The following is a 12,229-nucleotide window of genomic DNA, read 5'->3' as shown; positions in this document are numbered from 1 at the left end:
TAAGTTCCTTACATATTTTAGACGTTAACCTCTTATCAGATATATGGTTTGCAAATATTTTCTCCTTTTCATTCTGTTGATGGTTCCCTTCACTGTGCAGAAGCTTTTTAGTTTGATGTAGTCCCCCTTGTTTATACCTGCTTTGTTGAATGTGCTTTTTGTGTTGTGGTAGGGTCCCTTCCCTAAGGAAAGAAAAAAAACCTCAGAGCAACCTGGCTATGTGCATACGTGACACTATCGCTCATGACCTTGTAACATGAGATCACTTAATCAGACTGCATATTTGTGTGTTACCATATATGGAAGACAAAGAAGTAAAACATATATATATAAAACTATGCCATGTGGTGTTCGGGGCTCAGTTCTTCGGGTACCAACCTAACTGAGTGGTGCCGGCACGAATAAAGTTGCTTCCTGGAAAGAAAAGCCTCGGGGTCATGATTCTCTGTGAGAGAATCCTGCTCTATTACTTGGGGGCTCACCCGGGATGCGGAGCTGGTGCGTTTCCACCTCCTTCGCCACCGGGATACGAACCTCGGAGTGCCGGGAGAGGTGCCTCGCTGGGGCGAGGACCCCATGTGCGCCAACGGAACCCGTGAGGCCCAGGAACCAGCTTAAGGAGCGCCACCCGTCAGACTGGTAAGAACCCGGGTTCGTTTTGGCAGACCTGCCCCTAAGAGGCAGAAGGGGAGCCTGATCACCTCCGAGTTGCCCTGGTAGTTCTACAAGGGACGAGGAACGACGCTGCAACTCTAAGGCGCTGGGCGCTGGGTGGCAGGTTGGAGGCGGTGGGATGTTGCCATGTGACTGTGTGTGGGGACTTGTCTCTCGTTCGTTTCCTGGGTCAATGACTACGATAATTAGAGCCAACTGTCTCTGGTTGGTCTACCTCAGAACGGGGACTTTAAGGAACATTCCCAAGCAGCTGCGAAACTCCCCTTGTTTCGGGGAAATTCCCTGACTTTTCCGAACCGACATGGACTGCCTAATTCCACTAGCGGAGAACAAAACAAAACAAAAGAAACCTGGAGTCTGCTGCTCTGTCTGATCGGACAAGATTTAAAGCTGGGAATTCTCTTTCTCTGCCTTCTGCTGGCACCTCGCGTCTTCTGCCTTCTCTTCCCCCCTCCTGTTTCTGCACCACCTGGGGGGTGGCCTGCACAACTGGCTCCTCAATGCGTCAGACACCATCAGCTCCCCCTGCCCCCCTAGATGTCCTGGAGCCAAGATCACCAGCTTCAGATTACCCTACCAACTGGTCCAGGTAAAAATTAACCACGGGGAACAAACGGTCTTAAGTGGACCCAAGTAACATGTATTGTGTTTAAGCTAATTTAAGTTTGTGGGTTTGAGACAATGTTTGTCAACATTTAAAAAAACAACTTTTATTCTACCTAGATTTGCTGAAGGTCAAATAAGCTCATGTTATCTCTGTTCCAATCTGTTAGCAAAAAGATGACTTAAAGTAATGGTTAACTTTATCTGTCTCATAGTTTTCATGGGTAATTGTTAAGATAGCTTTCAAAGTCTTTGGTAATCTAAAACATTAAAGTTTTTGTTTGCATAACAAATTGGGATTAAATTCATTGGATATCTAACAAGAGGCTAGAGCACTAATTACTAGATGCAGGTCTGTGCTTTTGACTTGTTGCGGAAATACCAAGGCTATTTGGATCTGTTGAAAAACTGCTTTGTGCTTAATTGATTCATAAGTTTGCCATCTAAGAAATTCTAATGTAACAGTTCACGGTTGGTTACTACTTAGTTTTCACTGGAGACTAAGGTTTCTAAGAGTTAAAATTCTGCTAAATGTAGTTAAGAATAAAATTTTTTAAAAAAAGAATAAAATTTAAAAACAACTCTACGTGTAAAGGAGTAGATATATAAAAAAATATAAGAAATGGAAATATTTTTTTTGTTAAAGGTTAAAAAAAAAAAGGAGAAATTTTGTCCTAAATGAGACTGGTTGTTTAAAAAAAAAAAAAGGCTTAGGTCAAAATCTAAAAGCAAAGGAAAGTTGTAAAAGTTTGCAAAAAAAAAAATCTTAAAAAAAACTTTATATACGGTCGGGAGGTCTAAGGTAAACCTTTAAATTACAGTAATTTCACCACCATCTTCAGATACAAAATAAAACCCCAGTGGCCTTCCTGGAAAGGTTAAGGGAGGCTCTCATTAAATATATGGTTATCTCCCCCAACACCCTGAGGCTGAGAGGATTCTAAAAGACAAATCCGTCACTTGATGGGCCCCAGATATTCAGAGAAAACTGTAAAAACTGGCTGTTGGTCCGGAAGGGACCCTGGAGGAGCTCTTACGAGCTGCCAATTGAGTAAATTACAACCAAGATCAAGAGGAGAATAAGAATAAAAAACCCCACACAAACAGAAAAGCAGGCTTAAAAAAATCTGAGGCCTTAGTTGTGTCAGACCATTTATACGGCTGTTCAGAGCACTAAAATGAGAATGCCCTCAGAGGGGACAACCAAAACGAAAACCTCATAAGCCGTGCCCCTTGTGTGGAGACAGTGACTGGAGATCTGAATGCCCTCGGAGACCTCTATCTGTGAGGGCTCAGATAACCAATGTCCCTGGAAGGGACGGACGGGGCCTCGGGCTCTTCACGGTGGCTCCCCTAAACCAACTGTCTGTCAGAAACCCAGAGCCTCGGGTAACTCTAAGTATAGAAGGCAAACTGGTTGATTTCCTTCTTCACACCAGAGCTACCTTTTCTGTCCTCCTCTCCTCTCCAGGCCAACCGTCCAAACGCAGCATGACGATTAGAGGCATCTCCGGAAAACTTCTAAGTTTTTCTCTCGGCCCCTGGGATACATATGGGAAATTTTTTCTCATTCTTTCTTGATAATACCAGAGAGCCTTACTCCCTTGCTAGGAAGGGACATTATAACTAAATCAGAGACTACAGGACTACTAATTCCAGAACAAATAAACAATTGTATTATGAGTTTTGGGAAATTACTGGATATTGCCTTAAGGTTAGACTGCCCATCTCATTTAGGCTGTAGATACCAGGGTTCAGGAAAATAGTTTGCCTGCTACATCAATTATTAACGGAGACTCAATCCCACCTACTCTCCCCCCAAAAATAAACTGGGGTCTGACTCCTAGACACTGTCTCCCTCCCTTGAAATGGTTACAAACAGAGCAGGGCAATTACTATTACCAAGCTCACAGAGCTTGAAAAAAGATCATTAAAACACAACATTAGGCCTTTCGTTTAAGGAGGGACAAAACTTATCAAATGGCCCAAAGGATGTTTGCTGGAAAAAAAATCTGTCAAGGACAGTTATGCCAAGTAGTATCAGCCTGTGACGTATGTCTTAAAAACCATCCTTTCAACCACAAACTTGCTCTCCCAGGCAACCCAGGAACTGGAGACTGTCCAGGAAAGACTAACAATTAGGTTTCACTCATGTGCCAAGGTCAGAGGAATCCCACCATCTGTGGGTACGGATTGATACTTTTACGAATAGAGTAAAGGCCTTCTCCTCCAAGACAGAAAAGGCACAAAAAGTAATACAAGTTCTGCTTTATAAAATAATACCCAGGTTTGGCTTACCTAAAAATTTGCAAATGAATAATGGTAAATGGCTGCCTTGCCGCTTCCTCTAGAACTCCTGGCTCTTGGAAAAGTTTTACACCCCAAAATAAAGCAGACTGTCTGCTTATACTCAGCAAAACTCTAAATAACACCTCACAAGCATTAGATGCTTGAAAAAACATTTTTTAAAATTAATTTAGGGCCGAACTCTTGGAAGCAGAGCCACCACGGACTACTTACTGCTCCCGCTCCTCCATCACCTGGGTTATGAGAGATGCCCTGACGTACGTTATTTACAAAGCAGGGTCTCTCCTAGATTGTCTGACAGGTTTGGAAACTGGGGACATCATCTTAAGATGCCACCTCGTTGGCGAGTATAACCTTGACGTTTTTCTCTTGGGGCCTGCTAATGTTTATGCCGCCTCATGCCTGCCAGCCTCCCTGTAGAACCATACCGTGGGCCACTTGACCGACCCTCGGGCAGACTCTTAACTGCTGTGCCCCCACACCGTCCCTTCTCAGCTTGAAGAAGTCAGAGCGGTCATCGTCCCTGTTCCCTAACAGCAGTTACAGGCCCTGTTCCAGGGGAGGAATGACTAGGGAAAGGGGTAACATTAGGCAGGGGGAGGTAAGGGACCTTCAGGGGGCAGACTGCAGCTGCAGGTGGGAGGCTAAAGAAGCAGACGGGGTTCTCCCTTTATAAAATCCTTTATGGGTGCCGTCCCCCCATTATCAAGGGCATGTGGGGGGCGTCTAAATGAGATGGGCAGTCTAACCTTAAGGCAACAGATGGCGGGGCCCTTGGCTCTACCCTAACCACCTTTCACCGCTGGGTTAGGGAGCGATTACCTGCAAGTTTGACCACAGACGCTCATCCTTTTAAACCAGGAGACGCAATATGGATAAAGGAGTGGAACGTCCAACCCCTAAAACCCCTCCGGAGGGGCCCGATCACTGTCATTTTGTCCACCCCTACTGCAGTAAAGGTAGCAGAGGTGGGTCCCTGGATTCATCACGGCAGAGTGAAGCCGGCATCTCGAAACTGGGAGTGCGTTCCTGATCCATGGGTGCCGTGCAAGCCGACCGTACGGAAGAAGCAATCTGCAGCTCCAGAGGCCTGGGGACCCTGCAGCCCTGCTTCAGTCACTCCGGAAGCTGACTAATCTACGCACGGCAGAAGCTTGGGGAATCGCCGGTCCGGTGGAGCAAACAGACTGTCCTTGTTTTCTCTGTTTCCTTACTGCGATGCACTGCCGCCCCTTGTCTGTCACTGTTAGTGTGATTCTTGCTCTACTCTTTGCCATAGGATAGGCAGACGCCGCCCCGGCTGGCTGGAAGTGTGGTGAGGGGTTTCTGTTAGCACTCACCTTCCTTTTGGGGATAGGAAACTTCGTGGTACCGACATGGGGAAACAACGGCCATAAGAGACTAGAAAATTAGATCCCCACAAACCTTATAGTAAAACAAAATACCCCAGTTCTACTACCAGAGTTTGGGTCCTCAAAAAACCCAAACCCTTGCCTGGTGGGGAAAAAGTTCATCGTCATCTCTGTTAAAAACTTACCATGCCTAGGCCAAAGATATTATAACTCAACCACCTGGAAAACCCAGTGGTGGGGGACCCCAGAGCACCTTGAGCCAGATCCCCACCCCTTGTCCAACTTCTCTCATCTCTGAGAGGCCTGGGACAGTGTCCACGCAGCCATCAAATGGCAGGCCCCAGGGGGACCAGACTGGATATGTGGAAGGACAGCCTATATAGCACTTCCCTCAGGCTGGTCACGGTCATGGGTGCTGGGAACTCTTCGTCCATCTTTCTTCCTGCTCCCACTTGCCAGAGGGAAACAATTGGGAGTCCACGTGCATGGGGACAGGGAGACAAAAAAAGTGGTGTGCCTTACAAATTGGCAATTAAAAAGATGATAAATGCCCCCCCCCCCCCCGCAGCATATAATCCAGCATTATGGCCCTGCCAGCTGGGCAAAGGTTGGGTCCTGGGGCTACCGCACTCCCATTTACATGCTAAACCGCATCATCAGAATGCAAGCGGTTATAATAATTATAACCAATAAAACTGCCAGAGCTCTTAACTTACTAGCCAAGCAGAAAACCAAAATACACAATGCTATCTATCAAAGTCACTTGGCCTTAGATCACCTGCTCACTTCGGAGGGAGAAGTTTATAAAAAGTTTAACCTAGGCAACTGCTGCCTACAGGTAAACAATAATTAAAAAAGTCATAGAAGAGATCACAAATCAAATGAAAAGAATTGCTCATGTCCCCGTCCAGACCTGAAATGGTTAAAACCCCAGGGAGTTATTTGGAAGATGGTTTTCAACTTTTTTTGGGGGGGGTCAAAACTCTCATAAAAATTATCCTCCTCCTAATTCTGGAAGGTTGCTTAATCCTACCCTGCTTAGCTCCCCTGGTTGTACAGTCTCTCCAGTCTCACTGAGGCCATAATTTAAAAAAAATACGGCCACTCATGTAATGATGTTATAAAAATATAAACCTCTAAACCAAGATGATGCTCTTTGACCCAAAATAGAGGGGTCTGAGCACCAAAGCCGGGAGTGTGGTAGGGTCCCCTCCCTAAGGAAAGAAAAAAACCCTCAAGGCAACCTGGCTATACGCGTACTTGACAACGTCCCTCACGACCTTGTAACATGAGACCACTTAATCAGACTGCATGTTTGTGTGTAACCATATATGGGAGACAAAGAAGTAAAAAATATATAAAAAACTATGCCTCGTGGCATTTGGGGCTCAGTTCTTCGGGTACAAACCCAACTGAGCGGTGTCGGCACGAATAAAGTTGCTTCCTGGAAAGAAAAGCCTCGGGGTCCCGACTCTCTGTGCAAGAACCCTGCTACAGTGTTACATGCAATAAATCACTGTCAGAACCAACATCAAGGAGTTTCTTCCCTATGTTTTCTTCTGACAGCTGTGGCAGTCCACGCACGTAGGCCCGGTCTAGGATGGTTTCTGACGTGGGGCCAAGGACAGGCCACCCCGAAATGTGCCACTTTGGCATACTGATAATTTAAGGTAAAAGTTAAGAAACTGCCGACGCGAGGACGCTCAAACCATCCTGTCCCCAGGAAAGCAGGAAACCAATCTCCCCTATGAAAAATACCCTCCTTGTCCTAAGAGGTAAAAAAAAAACAAAAAACAAAAAACAAAAAACAAAAAACAAAAAAAAAAAAAAAACAAAACATCGTTAGGACCAGAGATAGAGACTTTAAAGCTGAGAAAGCTGTAGAAACAAACCCTGGAGTTTTTTCCTAATATACTACCTCAGCCTAAATTCTGCTTAGAATTCCCTACTAATTAAAAATTTTTTTTAAATGTTTATTTTTGAGACAGAGAGAGAGAGAGAGAGAGACTGAGAGTGAGTGGGGGAGGAGGAGAGAGGGAGGCACAGAATCCGAAGCAGGCTCCAGGCTCCGAGCTGTCAGCACAGAGCCTGACGCGGGGCTCGAACTCACGAACCGCAAGATCATGACCTGAGCTGAAGTCAGCACTCAACCGATTGAGCCACCCAGGCGCCCCAGAAGTCCCTACTAATTAAAGTTCCTAACACCTGCTTTCTTTATCCTGTCAATTCCTCACAAGTTTCTTGTCTCTTTGTCTAAATAGTAGAAATACTGCCTGCCTTGGTCATTTCTTGATGTCTCAATTTCATTACTGGGCCTCTGTGCCCACATAACGACACTGGCTTTTTCTCCCATTAATCTGTCTTATGAAATTTAATTTAGTCTTGCTGGAAGACCTTGAAGGGCAGCAGAGAAAGAATTTTTCCTTCCCTACACTGAATTCCCACTCGGCCATCCTCCTGTGGACCCCAGAGGCACATCTGCCTGCTCTGGAGTAAATGAGACACTTCAGTCTCCATGTTTAGTTGACCGTCACAGTCTGCTCGTTTGTGATGTTCCCCCTTGTCAGCGTAGGGGTCTTTCTGGCGAGCATCCACATGAGTCCCAAGAAGCAGAACTGATTTTTACCCAAATGCCTTGCCCCCAAGGGGAGGCTCGCTCCACACGCCAATCTGAGTCTTGCCAGAGGCCTGAAAAAATGTCAAGGCCATTAGCCACATTACATCAGTCGGTGGAAACACAGCAAGCCTCCTTGGTTGAGGTGGCCGGGATAGCCAGCCATTCACCCTGCACGAAGCTCTGCCGGTTATACTGAGCAACCTTTACCGCACCCGGCCAGGGGAGAGGTCTCCCTCAGCCTGGATGGCAGCTGCACCCCATTCCTGCCGGTTAGGAGTTAACCAGGAGGAGCGGACAGTGAGCTAGGCCCACTGTGGTCCAGGAAGCCTTCACACGTGGGTCCTCACTGGGCCAGTGGGGGCAGTGGCTCCTTGGGCAATACATCAGGGAACCAGACGGATGCTCCTGTGATATTATCTTGGAGTTAGGAGACCTCATCTGGGCTGAGTTTTGTTCATTCCAGTATGTACCATTTGTACTTTAGTTTGGAAGACTCTGGAACCACCTCCACCAGGTGATTTGAGATATCTGCTAGATCTGTGATACGAGTGGGATTTCTGGTCTTAAGATTACTTCACAGCCATCGATCATGTGCTCAGTGTCCACCAAAACCCAATAGCAGGCCAATAATTCTGTCCTGAACTAAGACACTAAGACGCAGGGCTCTCTGATTCATCTCCTGATTCACCAGGAGAGGCAGAGGGCCATCACCATACAGACCATAGTGGGACCATCTATCAAGTCCCCCAGGACCCGGTACCGGCCCAGAGTTCCTTAGCGGGCAGCAGACCAATCTCCTCCTTTGAGGACTGAGTGACCGGGCCCAGAGCGATCTTTGGTAAAAGCCTTTCCTATTTTTGCAGCAGCCACTTTTTCAGTGCCCAGACATTTCTCAGTAAAGATCCAGACTGTGTTTGTTGTTGACCAACTGACCTAACCACATTTGAGGTTTCACTGGGTGGAGGTTTTTTTCTTAATTAATTAATTGTTTAATTTACATCCAAGTTAGTTAGCATATCGGGCAACAATGATTTCAGGAGTAGATTCCTTAGTGCCCCCTCACCCATTTAGCCCATCCCCCCTCCCACGACCCCTCCAGTAACCCTCAGTTTGTTCCCCATATTTATGAGTCTCTTCTGTTTTGTCCCCCTCCCTGTTTTTATATTATTTTTGTTTCCCTTCTTTTATGTTCATCTGTTTTGTCTCTTAAAGTCCTCATATGAGTGAAGTCATATGATACTTGTCTTTCTCTGACTAGAACAATATGGAACGCTTCACGAATTTGTGTGTCATCTTTGTGCAGGGGCCATGCTAATCTTCTCTGTAACATTCCAATTTTAGTCCATGTGCTGCCGAAGCGAGCACTGGGTGGAGGTTTAATTGGGTTTGATAATTTGTACATGCGGGAGCAGCATGTACAAACCTAAAAATCTTTGTCTGGTGAACAATCTCATCACATATGGCTCCCATTCCCTCACTGTAGACCCAGGGGCAACTGGGGTGGGTTACGGGGCCTCCACACCTTCTGCGAGGCTGCTGCACATGAGTTTGTTATTAAGCGTACTCATCACATGTGGGCCAAGTCTGTCAGAGCCCAGAGAGTACCCGGCTGAGGAAGAAGAGGGTCTCTGGTATTCCTACCCTCTCATCTCTCCCTTCTTCCTCCTCTTGAGGCAAGTGGCTACCGTCAAGGCGCTCTGGAGGAGGGGGTCGTAGCGAAGCACCTCGGTAGGAGCCGCCTTCCCTCCTCAAGTTTACCAAGATTACTTCTTTCATCACGGAGGCAAACTGGTCAAGTTACTAAGGTCTCCTCAGATCCCTGGACACGGCAATCTCAAAGAGCTCGACATCCTTTCTTAGAGGAAGCGGGAGTCTCCACAGCACAACTTACAGCAGGCTGTCCGCCGGCACCAGGGCTCTGCTTAGAGCTGAGAACAGTCACTGGGTGCAACTGAGTTTGCAGAGTCTCTGACAACCTCAGCTCCACGCAGCAGAGAACAGTAAACGCTGGTGAGGGAATCGCTTCCCTGGCTTTCTCATAGTCCCTCTGTCCGCTAAATGTGATCCACCCACCAATTTCGGCCGGGGTGTCAGGAGCTAAAGAGAAGGACCAGTGGTCCACGTTGGAACCCAAATGCTTGTATAACGTGGTAGCAAGTCCATCAGCAAGAGTCAGAGGATCGCACGGGGCACCTGGGCCGTGGGTGTCAGGAGACGGCAGCAGAAGCCACGGGGCATTTTGGGAGGACAGCAAATTGTTTATATAAGCCTTCTGGTTCCAACGTGGGCCCCTTCCAGTGTCCCGACTTCTTTATTCTGTCTGTTGTGGGCAGTCTCTGAATCGTCATGACTAGGCTGACTAATGTTTACTGAAGACCTACGGCACGCCAGGCCCCGTTCTGGGTGCTCCACATGCATGAATCTTCATTTCGCCTGGTTTTCGGCCTTGTGAACTCCCATTAAGAGCCATGGTACAGATGACGCCTCAGCTGCAGTCACAAAGCCAGTAGGTGGCAGATCTGGGGTCTGAAACCCTCGGAGTCCAAAGTGCGTCTTCTCCCCGGGGAGCCACACTGCCTTCCACACCTCCTCCCCGCTCCCCTGTTCTTACCTCTCTAGGCCGCCTCAGCAGCGCAGTCTCTGCGAGGCAGTCCCAGGGGGGTGTGGTGTCCTCCGGGCAGCGAGCTCAGCATTTCTTCCTGAACAGAGAGGACATTTAGTGAAGTACTCTCCTGTCTTTGTTGGGACTGAGACCAGACGTTTCAACACGAGAATTCCACCATTCCACGTACAAAGCACAGTGGTTAAGGGCAGGGGCTCCCAGCCGTGGAGATTTCACGGACTAAATGGTAAGATTGGGTTCTGACATAGATCGTGATCTTTTTATTTCACCAACAAAGACCATTTAAAAGAATATCAGTTATACTCCTTCTACTACTAACAAACAACAGGAATAACATCTAAACCTCAAAGAGAAAGGCTACAATGTGCCAGGTACTGTTCTCAATCTTAAAATGAACTATTTGATTTAATCCTCAGAAAAGTCCTATTCAATAGGCATTATTGCTATCTCCATTTTATAGGCAAGGAAATTTGAGGGGAAAAAAAAGGCACTACATATGGGGCGCCTGGGTGGCTCGGTCCGTTAAGCGTCTGACTCTTGATCTCAGCTCCGGTCTTGATCTCAGGGTTGTGAGTTCAAGCCCCGCATTGGGCTCCACACTAGGCATGGAGCGTACTTTAAAAAAAAAAAAAAAAAAAAAAAAAAAGCGCTTTGTAAATTGCTCCTGATTCCGCACTGATAATCGTTACAGTATGCTCTCATCAGCTGTGTTTCATAAAAGGTATCTTTAAGTTTTTTTAATAGACTTTACTTTTGGGGGGGGGGGGTGCCTGGGTGGCTAGTCGGTTAAGCATTTAACTCTTGACTTTGGCTCAAGTCACGATCTCACAGTTTGTGAGACTGAGCCCCACGCTGGGCTCTGCGCTAACAGCACGGAGCCTGCTTGGGATTCTCTCTGTCCCCATCTCTCTCTCAAAATAAATAAACCTTTTTTAAAAATAGACTTTTTTTTTTTTAAAGTAGGCTCCCTGCCCAATGCAGGGCTTGAACTCATGACCCCGAGAGCAAGCATTGCATGCTCTATCGACTGAGCCAGCCAGGTACCTCTGGCTTTAAAGGAAACCGCCAAGCACCCAACGGGGGCCCTGATCTCAGAATCTAGGAATAACCAAGCAAAAGCACAGAAGCTCTGGGTTTGCGTCTTGGCCAAGTTAATGCTCTTCATCCCTGTTTTCTGAAATTTAATATGAAACTATTGATGTCTGTTGTGAGAAGTAAATGGCCTATCACATACTGAGCCCTTAACCCAGTGGCCGGCAAACAGCTAGGACCCCCAATACATACCAGCTGCGAGGCTTATCCCTTCTCCTCTTCATCTCGGCACAGCCCTGAAGGCTCACCTCCTGCTGGAAAGAAACAGAGCATGAACACTATAGACTGGTCCTGTTACTGAAGTCAGATACCGGGACTGACCGTACTCTCCTTCCTGCAACAGTCTCCCATTCCCCGCCCCCCCCACCCCCCCACCCCCGGGGGCAGAGCAGAAGCAGGCAGAAATGTTTCGGTTCTACTTTCCATTGGTTGAAGACGGTTACTAAGCAGCACGCACAAACTCTCCTTCTGGGAACTCTGGGGAACACAGGCTGAAAGATTTCTTCCGAGGCTTCTGTAGCAGCTCCCAGCAAACATGTGGTCACTCAGGTATCAGGGACTGTTAGGAGAGCGGTGCTGCACAGCAAGGCCCTACGGTGCATCCCCTCCCCCCACCCCGCTGACCACCCGGACCCGAGACTTTCCCACAGTCCTGACAGTTCCCGCCTGCTCTGCCCAGCTAGCCTGTTGTTAGGAAGGCAAAGGGACAAAGGAACTAGGAAAGGTCACGAAAAGGGAATCTCCAGGTGACGATAAAATCCCAGAATTCTCATGATAAAGCACTGCTTTCCGTGAAGTTCTACAGCAGCACTTTCAACAATGGCCAAATTATGGAAAGAGCCTAAATGTCCATCAACTGATGAATGGATAAAGAAATTGTGGTTTAGGAAACCAATTTCACAATACATTTCATATATTAAAAAAAATTGTGGTTTATATATACAATGGAGTACTACTTGG

General features: G+C 47.1%; 1 protein-coding gene and 1 non-coding gene across 6 annotated transcripts in view; both read right to left on the bottom strand.

The window, feature by feature from the left end:
* Nucleotides 1-12,229, bottom strand: part of LOC102902213 (homeobox protein ESX1-like) — a 79,389-nt gene that overhangs the window by 11,292 nt on the left and 55,868 nt on the right. For 2 of the 5 annotated variants that reach the window (XM_023249371.2, XM_045051334.1), the window contains 2 exons: nucleotides 11,462-11,523; nucleotides 10,166-10,253 (listed from right to left, as the gene is read on the bottom strand). The gene's annotated coding sequence lies outside the window, so the exon portion shown is untranslated. The remainder of the gene's footprint in view (nucleotides 1-10,165; nucleotides 10,254-11,461; nucleotides 11,524-12,229) is intronic. The other 3 variants (XM_045051335.1, XM_045051336.1, XM_045051337.1) reach the window with 3 other exon arrangements.
* Nucleotides 8,813-8,919, bottom strand: LOC111558912. The gene has a single exon (XR_002740022.1). It is a non-coding gene; the product is annotated as a U6 spliceosomal RNA (small nuclear RNA).

The sequence above is a fragment of the Felis catus genome, chromosome X, assembly GCF_018350175.1.
Source record: "Felis catus isolate Fca126 chromosome X, F.catus_Fca126_mat1.0, whole genome shotgun sequence".
Taxonomy (NCBI): Eukaryota; Metazoa; Chordata; class Mammalia; order Carnivora; family Felidae; genus Felis; species Felis catus.
This window is presented reverse-complemented; position numbering and strand designations above follow the sequence as displayed.